The sequence below is a fragment of the Sorex fumeus genome, unplaced genomic scaffold (assembly GCF_029834395.1).
Source record: "Sorex fumeus unplaced genomic scaffold, SorFum_2.1 ptg000029l, whole genome shotgun sequence".
Classification (NCBI taxonomy): domain Eukaryota; kingdom Metazoa; phylum Chordata; class Mammalia; order Eulipotyphla; family Soricidae; genus Sorex; species Sorex fumeus.
The window spans coordinates 12619150-12635546 of NW_026606086.1; the positions used below are offsets into that span (position 1 = coordinate 12619150).

A 16397-nucleotide genomic window follows, 5' to 3' on the forward strand; every position below is an offset into this window, starting at 1 on the left:
TGCAAAGCAAACTCCCTACCGGCTGTGCTATTGCTCCAGCCCCTGCACAGACACTTATAAAGATGAAAATCTTCAATTAGGAGTACCTGTTAGGAAATACCACAGTATATGTGTGTGTGTGTGTGTGTGTGAGAGAGAGAGAGAGAGAGAGAGAGAGAGAGAGAGAGAGAGAGAGAGAGAGAGAGACATGACTTTGGAAACTCAGGTAAATTATTTTTCTTCCTAAGTTGTTTTTTTCGGGGGGGGAGGGCAGGGATAAAAATCATAAAACACGGTGGCTTGCAAAAAGCCATAAGGCAATAACAATGGATTCTTAATATGTGCCAAGTGAAATAAAACCTAGTCTTTTATTTACAGTGAGAAAAGTATCACAAAGGTTGAAAGATTTGTGTGAAGTCCACACTGATTTTATTTTGGCCACCATTATCCAATAAAAATTCTATTATTTATGGGGCTGGAGCGATAGCACAGCAGGTAGGGCGTTCGCCTTACAAGCGGCCAACATGGCCGACCCGAGTTCGATTCCTCCGCCCCTCTCGGCGAGCCCGGCAAGCTACCGAGAGTATTGGATATGCCAGACACAGTAACAACAAAGTCTCCAATGGAGACGTTACTGGGCCCGCTCGAGCAAATCGACGATCAACGGGAGGGCCTTTACCTTTTACTTGATAAACCCCCACTTTACAGAGGAATTTTAATTAAGATAAACAACTGGAATCCTAATTGAGAACAACAACAGTCCCTAGTATTATCACTTTGGAAGGTCTTATCCCATACAAATGTAAACTATTACAGAAGGTGCTGAACAGAGGCTTTGCCTAGCTTCCCTAACATTTCCTTTTGCTGGGGCCTCAGGTGATAATCTGCAGAGGAAGCCTCAGGGTTCAGACAGGTGAATTTACAAGGGCATCAATGTTTACAAGAACAAAGAAGTGAAACCTGACGCATTGTACATATAGAAACCATCTCTGACTCACTTTCCTTTGGGGGTATGAGAGGGCTTGTGATTTCGAAAGGTCTTACTTTTTATTCAAAATCGTCAAGTTTTTTTTAAAAAACACTTCATTGTTTGAACTAAACTATGGGACATGAGAGGATCAAACTGAGAGCCCAGTGGAGGGAAACTGGTCATCTTTCCCTAAGGCAAAACTTCAGGAGGCAGCAAACTGAAACAGATTTGCAAGGTGGTGTTTAATTTAGTTCTAAGAAAGCTGGGTCAGAGATCAGGTAGACCTTTAAGGTTGGAAACGCGAGGATAAAAGTGATCCCATTTTCCTAAAATGTGCCTTGGGATGCCTGCAGAAGTAATTTAAAACTGAAGCACATTAAACTGATGGCACGACCATGTGTGTCTTCCCTTTGCTCCTGAGAAACAATAAAATACTTTTTTTTTTTAAAGAATTCTTTTTCTAGAATTTATTGGGGCAGAAAAGGATTGGGTATACCTAGAGTACCAGTTCCCCAAAATGAAGTTACCAAATGGTCTGTTCAGTTGCTCTGAATTTGACCCCAAGAACCGTTAAGACTTTGTCATCATAAAAAGCAAAAACACAAAACCCAATTCTTCTAATACTAAAATTCTTCCTGGGAAAGAAAAAAATCAAAGAACAAAGCAATATGAAAATGGGGTTCTGAAGTAGGTCATGTAAAATAGATAAACAAATACTCCACATTCAAATGTTACTTTAAAAAAAAAATAAAGATATCCACGGTTCTGTGGCTGCACGCAGGGAGAACCTCCGTCCCCAGGGCCCCACGTGATTGGGTATGTTGCAGGCCACTCAGCTGTCTGGGACCCGGGCATCACAGTCACTTCCTGCCCCAACTGCAGGCAGGTGTGTGAGCAATGAGCCCCCCCCCTCCCCCCAGCAAGCACCACAATGAAAAGACAAGTGAGATGTGCCTGCGTGCACACTCAGGAAGTCATGCTGGCTGGTAACAGAATGTGCAGAGGCAGCACGATCCATTCTGGAGGGTCTGCCCTGATGCATAGCTGAGATCAAGGGCATTGCTGCCAGGTGCGTGTGATGCACGTACCTCCCCTTACGATCACAACATTGACGGTGGGAAGACGAAGTTAAAATGAAGAGTCAGAGACTGATGCATGGCAATTTTATTTTCGCAGGGGCTGTTGCTCTCAAATGCCATTTGTATTCAGGAGGCAGGGAGGTGCTGGTACTCGAACTCTGCTCTCACATGTTTAGGGAGGCCCCCAAACTGGTCTGATTTTATTATTAAGATTTGTTTTGAATTACAGTCTAGGTAAAAGGGTCTTAAAAGTGCACACAGCACAAAGTCTTTAGGCACCCCACCAAAGTGCCTCTGACCTTCTAGCCCTGTCGCTGTGGTACCTCTGGGGCAGCTCTTCTAAGTAAAAGGGTCTTAAAAGTGCACACTGCACAAAGTCCTTAGGCACCCCACCAAAGTGCCCCTGACCTTCTAGCCCTGTCGCTGTGGTACCTCTGGGGCAGCTCTTCACCTCCCCCTCTAATCTGGTAAGTTTCGTAAATTCAAAGTCAAGGGTCTGTCATTTATCCCTACTGTCTATTCCTTTGTTTGGTCTCTCTATAGAGTCCACAGATGATTGAGACTGTTAATTTGTTCTTCTCATTCTGACTGACTTCACTCAGCACGCTCCAGTTTCATCCACACACACTGCAGCAAACGGCTTGATTTCATCATTTCTTGCAGCTGCACAGCATTCCATATAGGCCACATCTTTCTCCATTCATCTGTCATTGGACATGGAAGTTGTTTCCGTATTCAGGCTATTGTACTAACTGCTGTAATAAACAAGTGCACATAATAAAAAGTGTGGACGTATCTTTTTCGTATTACCAAGGAAGGGGGTGGGGAATGGTGATAACTGCCAAGAAGTGGAATCGCTGGGGGATATGAAAACTCTATTCTGACTTTTTGGAGAGACTGTCATACTGTTTTCCAAAGAGGCTGAACCAGATGAGATTCCCACCAATAGTGAATGAGGGTTTCTTTCTCTCCACGTCACCATCCACCATCCACCAACACAGGTTCTTTCTGATCTTTCTGATCTATGCAGTTCTCACTACTGTGAGGTGAGTTTTCATTGCTATTTTTTTCCATTTGTATTTCCCTCATAAAATGATAACACTTGATTATATGCCTGTTGGCCATCTTTACATCTTCAGCTCTGTGCTTGAGGGTCCTTCCCAGCAGTGCGCAGGAGACCATGCAGTACCTGAGTTGTCCACATACAAAGCAAACACCCATGTACTATCTCTCTGGCCCTCGTGGGCTAATCTTAAAAGAATACAGGATAGTTTGACAGCACCTTCAGAGGAAGCATGCAGGGATGAAACTGGACAGTAGTTCTGTTTTATTTATTTTTGCTTTTTTTTTTGGGGGGGGGCCACACCTGGCGATACACGGGGTTTTGTACTCAGGAATTACTCCTGGCAGTGCCCGGGGGACCCTACGGGATGCTGGGAATCGAACACGGGTCGGCTGCGTGCAAGGCAAAGCCTACCTGCTGTGCTATCGCTCCAGCCGCCACTCTTTAGTAAGATTAACCTAACAAGTAAACAAAACTGCCCATCTCTTTGGGGAAGCTACTTTCAATTGTGATACATGAAGAATAATTCCAGTATCTGTCTCTAAAAGTTAATAGCTCATTGTCCTTCATTTGTAAGAATGAACCACAGGCATGGATGTTTTCTGCCCAAATTACTTCATTTCTCTCTGTGTGATCTGGACTTCTTTATGCATTTTAAACAATAATCTTTGTGTTGGGCCAGAGTGATAGCATAGCAGGTAGGGTGTTTGCCTTGCACACAGCCGACCTGGGTTCGATTCCTCCATCTCTCTCAGAAAGCCCGGCAAGCTACCAAGAGTATCACGCCCAGACGGCAAAGCCTGGCAAGCTCCCCGTGATGTATTCCATATGCCAAACACAGTAACAAGTCTCACAATGGAAACGTTACTGGCAGCAAATCTTTGAAGAACGGGAGGATAGTGCTACAGTGCTAATCTTTGTGTTGCAACTATCCTCTCTGTGACCTAGCCTTTCACTTTCAGTATCAGGCTTACATATTAACAAAAATTCAAAACTATAGTCCTAACTTTTACTTTCTCAGTTTCTGAATGTAATAAAAACTGGAGCGAAAACTGGGCTGGAGTAGGGCATTTGGCTTTGCACGCGGCCAACCTGGGTTCGATTCCTCTGGCCCTCTCAGAGAGCCTGGCAAGCTACTGAGAGTATCGCAACTGCATGGCAGAGCCTGGCAAGCTCCCAGTGGCGTATCCGATATGCTAGAAATAGTAACAATAAGTCTCACAATGGAGACGCTACTGGTGCCCGCCTGAGGCCTGAGCAAATCGAAGAACAATGGGAGGACAGTGCTACTAAAAACTGCACAACGTGTATTAATGATAATAAGCATTTCTTCTTGTTTTAAACTCTAATCTTTTCACTAAGAGGCATATTTTCAGTAGTTAGTCTGAAGATACTCTATCAAATTAAGTCCATTCCTAGCTTACTAAAATTTTTATAATAAAGATATCTAATTAACTCTAATTTTCCTACACCAACTCAGGTAAGCTATCTGTCATCTACCACCTATTAAAGAGTAACATGAAAAAACTTTCTAATGAACTTTGTACTCTGTGGTAACTAAAATTAGAAAATATGTTTTTATACATTTACAGCTCTGGGCTTTCTATTTCTATGTATGACTTAGAGAATAAAATTCAAGGCCATTTTTGTGTGTGTATGGTTCATAAAACAAGGTTACACTAGTATCACAACATGACTAGGACAAACCTAACTGGTAGTTTTTTTTCCTGACAGTTTCCATGGATTAGGAAATTGGGTGGCCTTTGTTGCCTCAGCTCTGTTCTGGGCTTTCTCATGACGGGTCAGACACCATGTCAGGAACAGCTGCAATTCACTTCCAGGAGGATACCCTCGCTTCCTGCCTCCAGTGCTCTCCACAGGTTTCTGAGTCCTCAGGACAAAAACAGGGTTTCTCCAAGAACAAGAAATCCTCTCAAAGTTAAAGGAGCAGTGATGGCAACTTTGTAAACTATTCCAAAGCCCAACAAGAACTTCTGCCTTTTTTCCTGCTAGAACGGCATCATTCCATGCACTGGGGGCAATGGGAAGGAACTAGGTTCTATTTTTTGAAGGAAAAGCATTAAAATTTTAACATTTCAAGGAGGCAGAGAGGGCACTTGCCTTGCACACAGTCCACCCAGATTTAACTGCTGGCAGCCTGGAAGGTCCCTTGTAACCTGGCTATGAATGATGCCCGAGCACAGAGTCAGGAGTAAGCCTTGAGCAATTCTGTGTGCAGCCCCCAAGTCCCCATGCCAAACGAAGCAAAAGAAAACATTTCACTTTAATAATAGTACTTTATGTCTAGGGCTGGAGTGATAGCACAGCCTTGCATGCAGCTGACCTGGCCAACCTGAGTTCAATTCCTCTGCCCCTCTTGGAGAGCCCGGCAAGCTACTGAGAGTATCTCGCCCGCACGGCAAAGCCTGGCAAGCTCTCTGTGGTGTACTCGATATGCCAAACACAGTAACAACAAGTTTCACAATGGAGACATTACTGGTGCCCACTCAAGCAAATTGATGAACAATGGGAGGACAGTGCTATAGTGCAGTGCTACTCTATTTCTTTTTTTTTTTTTTTAATGTAGGAGTACTGCTATTTATTCAGTCACTGATTAGCTGATTGAATTGGGCATGAACGCCACCTTACCTTTTTTTCATAGTTTTATTTATTTATTTATTTATTTATTTATCTTCTTATATTTATTTACTGAATCACTATGGGAGAAGTTACTAAGCTTTCAGGTTTAAGTCTCAGCCATACAATGATCAAACACCTCTCCCTTCACCAGTACTCATTTTTCACCACCAAGAATCCCAATAAACACCTCCTCCCAGCTACTCTATTTCTAATTTATGAAAATGGGTTTAAGATTGGAATGACCTGTTCTTTAAATTATTTCACTTATAAAACTATTGGGACATGGTATTTTCTTTATAATAAGCTTGGTTTGGTTCTTGTTTTTTATTTATTTATTTATTTTATTTTGCTTTTTGGGTCACGCCCGGCGATGCTCAGGGGTTACTCCTGGCTCTGCACTCAGGAATTACTCCTGGCGGTTGCTCAGGGGACCATATGGGATGCTGGGATTTGAACCTGGGTTGGCTGCGTGCAAGACAAACGCCTTACCCGCTGTGCTATCGTTCCAGCCTCTGGTTCTTGTTTTTTAAATTTGTTGTTTTAGGGTCTGACCAGGTGGTGGTTGGGGAGCACAGGGAGCCAGGGCTGGACCCTGGAATCAGCTCTCAATTTGCACTAAGAGTAGGTCAAATTATAAAATCTTTTTTTTTTCTTTTTTGTTTTTGGAAGCAGTGGGTCACATGGTGGCCATGCACAAGCATTATTTCAATTGACATAAAACAAAACAGTTAAGGATATTTTACGGCGGCAGGATGTAATGCAGTGCTGCAGCAGTGGGTTGGATTCTGAGCACTGTTAAACTGTTACAAATAAGATTCCACTGTTTCTCCAATGCTGGTTAACTACTGAGGTATGATTTTATATTTTAATCAACCTCATTCTTTAAAATAAAAGCCGAAGCCACAATGTGGTATTTAAATGCTATATTAAAAAGTGATTCAGGGCCAGAGTGATAGTATAGCGGATAGAGCCTTGCACGAGGCTGACCTGGATTCGTTCCCCGGCATCCCATGTGGTCCCTCCAGCACTGCCAGGAGTAATTCCTGAATGCAGAGCCAGGAGTAACCTCTGAGCATTGCTGGGTATGACCCAAAAAGAAAAAAAAAAAAGTGAATCAAGGGGCTGGAGAGATAGCACAGTGGGTAAGGCACTTGCACTGCACACAGCTGACCAGGGTTCGACCTCTTGCACCATATGTGGTTCCCTAGCACCACCAGGAGTGTTCCTTGAGTATATCACCAGTTGGGAAACCCTGGGAAAGTACAGGATTCAGTATTCACACCGTGGGGAGAGATAACAGGACCCTGCTCCTGCTGGAGTGGTGTGGCTAGTCTCTGTTCATGCACAGTTCCCAGCTTCTTCAATACTTCAACTATGAAAATGAGTAATAAAGATGTTCAGGCGCAGAATTAGAAGTAGAAAGGCTTGTTGGGAAATCAAGGGGAAAGAAAAAAACTCCCTGACCTTAGATGAACTTGGTATAGGACGAAGTTCTCTCTCTCTTTAGAAAAACTTAGTATAGGACTGAGCGCCCTCTCTCCTGCTCCACTCCCCCCCCCCCCGCCCCCAACTATACAACTATAGACTTCCTGATGAATGCAGAAGATCCTCAACAAAATACTTGCAAACCAAATCTAAAAATACATCAAGAAGATCACTCCATTACAAAGTAGGATTTATCCAAGAGATTCAAGGATGGTTTAATATGTGCAGGTCATTCAACATGATACATTGTATTATGAAAGAAAAATAAAAGCATATGATCACAATAATACAGAGAAAGCACTTGACAAGATCTAATACTTCTTCATGAAAAAAAAACACTCAATAAAATGGTGATAGAAAGAACTTTCCTCGATATACTTAAAATCATTTACAAAGAACATATAGCTAACATAACCAATGGTGAAAAACTCAAAGTATTTCCCCTAGGATCAGGCAAGAGACAACAAGTTTTCACTCTCACTATTATTCACTAGAGCATAGTATTGAAAGACTTTGCCACAGCAATAAGGCAAGAAAGAGATACTCAAGGCATTCAGGTTGAAAAAAAAGTTAAACACCAACTTGCAGATGACATATTACAGTTAGAAAACATGGAACTTAACGACAACAACAAAACCCTAGAAACAATAAGTTTGTACAGTACCATGGCAGGCTACAAAAATCCACGCACGGATATCCATAACATTCCTATTTGCAAACAATAATGTGGAAGACAAAAAAAAAATTCCATTCACCAGTGTGCCTCAAAAACAAAACAAAACAAAAAAAATCAGGGGCTGGAGCAATAGCACAGAGGAGGGTAGGGCATTTGCTTTGCATGTGGCTGACCCAGGTTCAATTCCCAGCATCCCATATGGTCCCCTGAGCACGGCCAGAGCTAATTCCTGAGTTGCAGAGCCAGGAGTAACCCCTGAGTACCGCCAGGTCTGACCCAAAAAGGAAAAAAGAAAAATCAATATGGGAACCAGTTTAACAGAAAAAGTGAAAGACATATATACAAAGAAACACATAAACACTACGAGAGAAAAGATACAAGGAAATGGAAACACATCTCCTATTCATGGATTGGAATGACTAATATTGTCAAAATAATCAGCCTACCCAAAGCACTATACAGATTCAATTTTAATGACATCGACCAAATGCTGTTGAAATTTATATGGAGTAATAAACCATTCCCCTTTCCAGCAGTTCTTTATAGCAATCTTAGGAAAAGAGAAGATGGGAGGTTTCTCTCTCCCCAAATTTAATTAATACTATAAAGGACAGGCTGCTAAAATCTCAGGGCTAGGATGAATGTAGACGTTACTGGTGTTTGCTCGAGCAAATCGGTGAATAACGGGATGACAGTGATGACTATAAAGCTATAGTAATTAAGGCAATATGGTCATGGAATAGACATATGACAATAAATGGTGCTGGTCATCTGGTTAAAAAAAATACGTGGGACTGGAGCGATAGCACAGTGGGGAGGGCATTTGCCTTGCAAAAGGCTGACCCAGGCCCGATTCCCAGTGTCCCATATGGTCTCCTGAGCACTGCCAGGAGTAATTCCTCAGTGCATGAGCCAGGAGTAACCCCTGTGCATTGCCGGGTGTGACAAAAAAAAAAAAAAAAGAAAAAGAAAAAAACCATCCTCAGACCCCTATCTCACATAGTGCAATGCATATCAATACAAAAGGGATTGAAGACCTCAATATCAGACCCGAAGCCATAAATTATATCGAAGAAAACATAGGCAGCACCCTTTATAATACTGAATCTAGAAACTTCTTCAATGACTCAATGCCTTTCGCCAAGCAAAAACTAAGCAAATGTGATTATATCAAATGAAGCATCTGAACTGCAAGAGATCATGGCCAGAATAAAATCTTCTGCATCACTGTTCATCAGACAAATGCAATTCAAAGCAACAATGAGCTATCACCTCACACCAGTGAGACTGGCACTGGCACAAATCAAAACAGAACAAAAACAATTAGTGATGGTGTGGATGTGGGGGAAAAGGAACCCTCATCCACTGCTAGTGGAAATGTCAACTGGTTTAACCCGTTTGGAAAGCCATATGAACACTCCTCATAAATCTAAGAATTGAGCTCCCATAGGACCCAGCAATTTCACTTTCTATCACTGTAAGTTTAAAAAGTAACATAAATGACTGTAGCAAAATTCCATCACTATTTCCAAATATAAGCTTTTTATCTGAAACTCAAGGTATGTAAAATTCAATTTCAAACTTCCAAATTATCAAAATCTAAAATAAAAAAGTGTCGGGCTGGAGTGATAGCACAGCGGGGAGGGCGTTTGCCTTGCACGTGGCTGACCCAGGTTCGATTCCCAGCATCCCATATGGTCCCCCGAGCACCGCCATGGGTAATTCCTGAGTGCATGAGCCTGGAGTAACCCCTGTGCATCGCCAGTGTGACTCAAAAAGCCAAAAAATAAATAAATAAAAATAAATAAATAAAAATTAAAAAGTGTTATTTAATTTGTCACAATTACTCGGGTTATCATGCCCAAACTGAAATACATACACAAACTGAAATCTACATTAAGTGTGCAAGAATTATAAAATTGTAAATGGAGGGAATAAAGATTTATGACACAAAATGAGGCATAATATATGAGAGTTTTAACTTGAAGTCTTTGTATCTTAAGTCTATCTTACCATTTGCTTGCAAGTTTGATAGCAAAGGTCCTCAAATTTAGTATTATATTCAAGAAGTAAGTTACAGAAAATTTGTTACTAAATGATAAAAGTATCAGTGGATAAGTTAAATTTTTGTAACTCAAAGATTAAGTCATGTTGTTTTTTAAAATCTACTGTTATACACGCGACTTTTATTTATTTGTTTATTTTGGCTTTTTGGGTCACACCTGGTAATGTTCAAGGGCTATTCCTGGCTCTGCACTCAGCCATCCCTGCTGGCAGTGCTCAGGTGCTCAGGGGCAATATGCAATGCTGGGGATTAAACCCAGGACAGCGGCATGCAAGGCAAAAGCCCGGCCCACCCTAATCACTACAGCCCTTACACAAGACACGTATAATGAAAGCAATTCTTTGATATGTGCACTTGGATTCATACGTACCATTTTTTAACCTATTATTCACTAACTGTTTTGCTTCTTCTCATTTTCGCTCTTTTATTTTTTCCTTCCTTCGCTTTGAGCATATGTTATACAATCCCATTGTCTCTTCTGTTAATTATCACTGTATCACTGTACCACTGTCATCCCATTATTCATCAATTTGCTCGAGTGGGCACCAGCAATGTCTGCATTTGTCCTAGCCCTGAGATTTTACCAGTCTCTTCTTACTCGTCCTTTTCAACGGTGCAGCATTGGAGGCCCTTTCAGGGTCAGGGGAATGAGACACATCATTGTTACTGTTTTTGGCATATCGAATACGCCACAGGAGCTTACCAGGCTCTGCCGATGTCAATTATACTTCCTTTCAAAATCTTTTTTCAGTGATTACTTAGGCCTTGCAATACATATACATTTGACTAATACAAATCCACTTTCAAATAACATACCATTTCACAGTTAATTCCAAGTACCTTTGATTATTTCTAATTCCTCCCTCCCACCTACAACACCATCGACATTCATTTCAATTATCCATAGACTACAACTACCAAAACGCTATTCTTGACTATTAGATATAATTATTATTTTTGAAAAAGGGCTTTATTTTGCCTTTATTTCTTCTTGGGCTGGAGCGATAGCACAGCGGGTAGGGCGTTTGCCTTGCATGCAGCCAACATGGCCGACCCGAGTTCGATTCCTCCGCCCCTCTCAGAGAGCCCGGCAAGCTACCGAGAGTATCCGATATGCCAGACACAGTAACAACAAAGTCTCCAATGTAGACGTTACTGGGCCCGCTCGAGAAAATCGACGATCAACGGGAGGGCCTTTTCTTCTTACTCTCCCCCTCTATATTCAGATTTTAGTTTCTTAAATATCTTCCTTCTCATTGAAGAACATTGTATGCAGTGCGGTTCTACTACAAAATCCCCCCAATTTTTGTTTATCTGGGAAAGTCTTTATTTCATATTTACTTCTGAAGGATAATTTCACTGAATAATAAAGAATACTAGTTTGGTGGTCTTCCAACAAGACGACACTCTCACTTGTATGGCTTCGGGAAAGAAGTTTGAAACAATTCTACTCCTTGTTTCTTAGTACAGAGGATATTTCTTTATCCCCTCTTAAAGATTTTCTCTTTATTTTTAATTTTCTGCAGTTAGAACACAGGCTACCTGGCTGTAGATTTTTGTTATTTATTTGACTTTTTAATCTTTTTCTCCTATGAACCTAGCATGATCCTATTCTGAAGAGGCCAGCACTCCACAAGGAATCCAGTTCAAAAGTAAGTACTTTGGAAGTTTGGGCCACAATTGTTACTTATTATTATGGAAATAACAGCAGATAATTAAGCACAGTGCCTTGCACTCAGCAAAGGTTTGTTTTTGTTTTGTTTTCATAACTATGTTTGTTTTTGTTTTTTCATAACTATGGTTCAAAGAGTGTTAAATATTCATGTATTAGGGGGTACTGCATTACCACAAGAGGCTCACTAATCAGAGTGCCAATAATTCTCCACCAGAGTCCATACCCTGCCTTCCACAACTCCTTTCCCGCAAGGGTAACCTCTTTCTGTTATCAGAGTCTAAGGATTAGTTTTCACAGAAGAATGTCTATGCCAGCCTTGTTTATACACAAGATGTGAGATCATTTGCTATTTGTCTTTCTTCTGACTGACTTTGCTTAACATAATACCCTCTAGTTCCACCCATGCAAAATGCAAGATGTCATCGTTTCTTATAGCTGAGTAATATTCCACTATGAGCACATCACTGCTTTATGCACTTTGTCTGTCGATGGGCACTTGGGTTATTTCCTGGTGATCATGGGTGTACAAGTACCTCTGTGAATTCAAATTTTATGTTCCTAGGATCAATATCTGGGGGTAAAATAGCTCTATCACATGGAAGTTCTATTTTCCATTTTAGTACTCTTCCATAAAGGCTGGACCTGTTTACAATCCCACCAGCATGAATGAAGGTTGCTTTTTTTTTTTTTCATTTCACCCCACCCTGATTCCCTCCAAGCACTGGTTCCAGTCTTTGGTCATAGGTCATTCCCACTGATGTGAGCAGGTATCATGCTGTCATTTTGACCTGCAAGCCCACTTCCTCCCCACGATCAGTGGTGACAATATGCCTTTGGCCGACTGTATGTTTTCTTAGGGGTAGTGTCTATTTAGTTCTTTCATTTTCTTGAGTTTTGCTGTTTAGTTATGAGTATATCCTATGTCTTACATGTTAGTCCTGTATCAGACATATCGTGTGCAAATATTTCCTCCCATTCAGCACAATGTCTTTTTATTTTAGCAGGTTTTTTTCCCCCCACAGTGCAGAAACTTTAGTTTGGTGTAGACTTATTTTTGCTTTTGTTTTCTTTACCAATAATGGAGTCGTGTTGATTGTCGTGTTGAAATCATTATTACTGAGCATTCGGCCTATGTTTTTCTGGATGTATTTTATAGATCTGGGTCTAGTAATAAGGTCTTTAACCCATTTTAAAAAATTTAATATATGATGTGGAAGGAGTCCACTTTAATTTTTTGCATCTGGCTGACCAGTTTTCCCAGCACTTGAACAGGCTTTGCTTTCTCCATTTTATTTTCTTAGCTCCTTTGTCAAAAATGAACTTTCTATATACCTGAATGAGTTATTTTTAGTTAAGAATTCCACTCCACTGAAGTGTTGACAGTACCACTCTATTCTGATTACTATAACTTTACATTAAATTTTAAAGTCAGGGAATTTCTATTTGGTCTTCTCTGAGCTTCCACAGTTTCCTTCTATAGTTTGCTGTCTGTCAGTATTTTTGCATTAACTCTTAACCATTATAGTTAAAATATTTCTCCTCCCACCCCTCTCCCTGATATCCCAACTATGCACATATGAAACTTTTTAAAACTCGTCACAATTAGTGGTGGTGAAGAATGGGCACTGGCGGAGGGATGGATCCTCGATCATTGTATAACTGAAACCCAAGCACAAAAATTTGCAAGTCTACAACTGTACCTCAAGGTGTTTCACTAAAAAAAAAAAAAAAAAAACTCGTCACATATTTTGGCTATTCTGTTTATCCTTTCCATTCTTTGCAAATGCTAAGAATTTTCTATGGTTCTAACTTTCCCTCAGAGTCTCTGATTCTTTCCTTAGTAATATAAAATCTACTGATAGGGCCCAGCACAGGCATCCTTCATGTCTGCTACCAATTCTAATTCCTAGTGTTTCTTTGGATTCCTTTCTAGAATGGATTTCTCTGTTTATATACCCCATCTGTTCTGACATTGTTTTTGGTTATAGGCCCTAGTATAAATCCTAATTTTTTTGGTTTGTTTGGTTTTGGCCACACCAAACGGTGTTCGGAGCTTACTCCTAGCTCTGCATTCAGGGATCACTCCTGGCGTGCTCAGGGGACCACATGCGATGCCAGGGACTGAACCAGGGTCAGTCACATGCAAGGCAAGCACCTCACCTACTGTACTATTGCTCTGGCCCCAATCAATAATTCTAAATTCACAGCCTGACCATTACAAAACTGATGTCAGGATTGAGAAACTAGCTCAGCAATAGAGCCCTTGCCTTGCACGTATAAAGCTCTGGGTGTGATCCTCAGTACCACAAAAAGAAGACAAGCAAACATTCAAACATTGGTGTCTTAATTGATTTTTTTGTCCAGATGATCAGTTTACCTCTTCAGATGGGGGGGTGGTGGTGTGTGTTTGTTTTCTTCTACAGAATGTTCTACCATGTAGAATGCTCTACAATTTTTTTTTTTATGGAAAGCCAAAAATATTACATAAAAAGAAGGTAGACCTACAGTGTGAAGCTGTATTAAGAACTGGGAATTAAGTTAGGAATTAAGTTATGTTGGCTATTTGCTGTAGCTGTGGTGTCAGAGGCTAAATTTTCTCTAATATCCTTGTTTTTGTCTCTGGAGCCACCAGAGACTCCTTAAATAAGATGTGGTGCTTACAGTTGTTTAGCTGTAATCCCCTGTTATTAGACAGGAACCCTAATGATGCGGCAGTAAAGTGTGTGTATGTGGGGTCTGGCAGGGAAGCATCTTACTGTCCTATGATTAGGTTCACAGTCTTTCAGTAAGACTGAGGTGGGTTTCCTTTCCCCCTCATCAGAGACTCAAGGAGGCTTGAATTGGGGCTTTTCCTTTCCCAGGTCGTTTAGGATGAAGCCCCAATTGGTTCAGCTCTGCTAAAATAATTTCTCCAGAGGCCAGCCTTGTTAAAGAGAACTCTGGGTGCACTTCAAAAATGGGTTATGTTCTCTCGCACCCACCCCACAACACATACAAGAAGCAAAGATTTTTTTCCCTGCTCTTCAAAGAAATCTAGTGGAGTTCCTGGAGCAAAATTCATGAAAACGTGGAGTTTTTAACTTCCGAACTAGCCCATATTGAGCCTCCAGTAATCCATCAGTTATTATTTAAAAGTGCTACCGCCTATATAGCTTCACACAGGGCTCTACTACTCCTGGGCACCTGCCACTGGGTTCCACTGTCTCCACTTGTCCAGGCAGCAGTTGGCCGGTCACCTTAATTTTCTGATGGAATGAAGACAACAACCTGTAAATTTCCATTTTTTTCTTATGTGACTGTAAGAGTCAGAACTTCCCAAGCAATTTACGTGCCAGTCCAGAAACCAGAAGTCAACACATTGTATTATTATCACTGACCACTACATAAAGATGATCCCTGAAATATAGCTCACTTGTCTGCATTCTAACATTCTTTGCACATAATCCTGGGCTGAATTAAGGAAGAATTATTTATAATTAAAATCAAGTAGGCAAGAGAGAGAGAGAGAGAGAGAGAGAGAGAGAGAGAGAGAGAGAGTAGTACACACCTGCTCTGAATAGTTTTTTCCAGCGAGCTAATACAATATAGGGGGCCACAAACTTACCCCATGAGCCTGCAACCATCAGGACAAATCTGGCCTTCCCTATCCTCTTGTCAATGTCTACTTTCCTGATATAGCAGTATCAGGAATAAAGTAGTTGGCAATTTACAAATCCTGAAGGAATTGTAACAGATGGCTCATAAAACTTTTACTTTTACAAACTTTTAAACATTTACTATCTGGTCCTCTGAAGATAAAGCTGTTGGCTTCTGGGTCATAGATCCTTCCTTTCAGTACCTTTGATCATTGTACTGCATGTATGTCTTTTATATATACATGATGAAGGCTGAGAGCAATGTTCACTATGCATTACCAGTTAAATTTTTATTCCTTGATTCATCCATAAATTTAATAAAATTATGAACACTAAAAGTCTTAAGTTTAGTAGAAATCTTATGCCACACAGTGTCAAATCAGACTACAGAAAAATACTATTAAAATAGTATAAAAGTGCTGGAGAGACAATACAGCAGGTAAGGGCTTGCTCTGCACACAGCCAACCCAGGTTCAATCCCCTGGCACCAGCCAGTAGTGATCTCTGAGCGCAGAGCCAAAAGCACGGCTGGCTAGTGAGGACCACGGAGTATGCCACCCTCCCCCAGCAAAATAAAATACTATGAAAATTACTATGACTCTGACAAACCTAGCAGCCTTACATAGATATAATTTTAAGTGACTGAAGTTATCATTTTAAGATAATCTAGTTGTTGTCTGCCTCTCAAAAGAGGAATATGCACCAGGCCCAATCAAAGACTCTGTGTCAGATGGTCAGGAAGGCCCAGGAAACTACCCTGTGATACGCTTATGATACACTCAAGCCCGCAAAACTGTTCTGCTGTTTGAGTTACTTCTCCAGATAAACCTCCCTCCCTCAGCTGTTTGCTCTCCCTCTCACGTCTGTTTACCGCTGTCTCCAGGTTTTGGCCAGAGCTCTCAGGGCACCTTCACCTGGGGTGCTGGCTCCTAAAATAAGTAGGTCAAATTCTCAACCAATACAACTAAGACCTCTTTAAAGAAAGGCTATCTCCTCTGCAATGTTAAGGAGAGTTTCTAAATTCCAAGTTTATCTCCTGAGAACTAGGTTGGGACACAGATAATCAGGGCACTAAACCCTAAACAAATACTACTGTATGCTTTTTGAAAGATTATGGAACTCTGCAATTT

General features: G+C 41.0%; 1 protein-coding gene across 1 annotated transcript in view; it reads right to left on the bottom strand.

Moving 5' to 3' along the window:
- The window catches only part of RFX7 (regulatory factor X7), a 104605-nt gene that overhangs the window by 72171 nt on the left and 16037 nt on the right, over positions 1-16397 (bottom strand). The window lies entirely within an intron of this gene.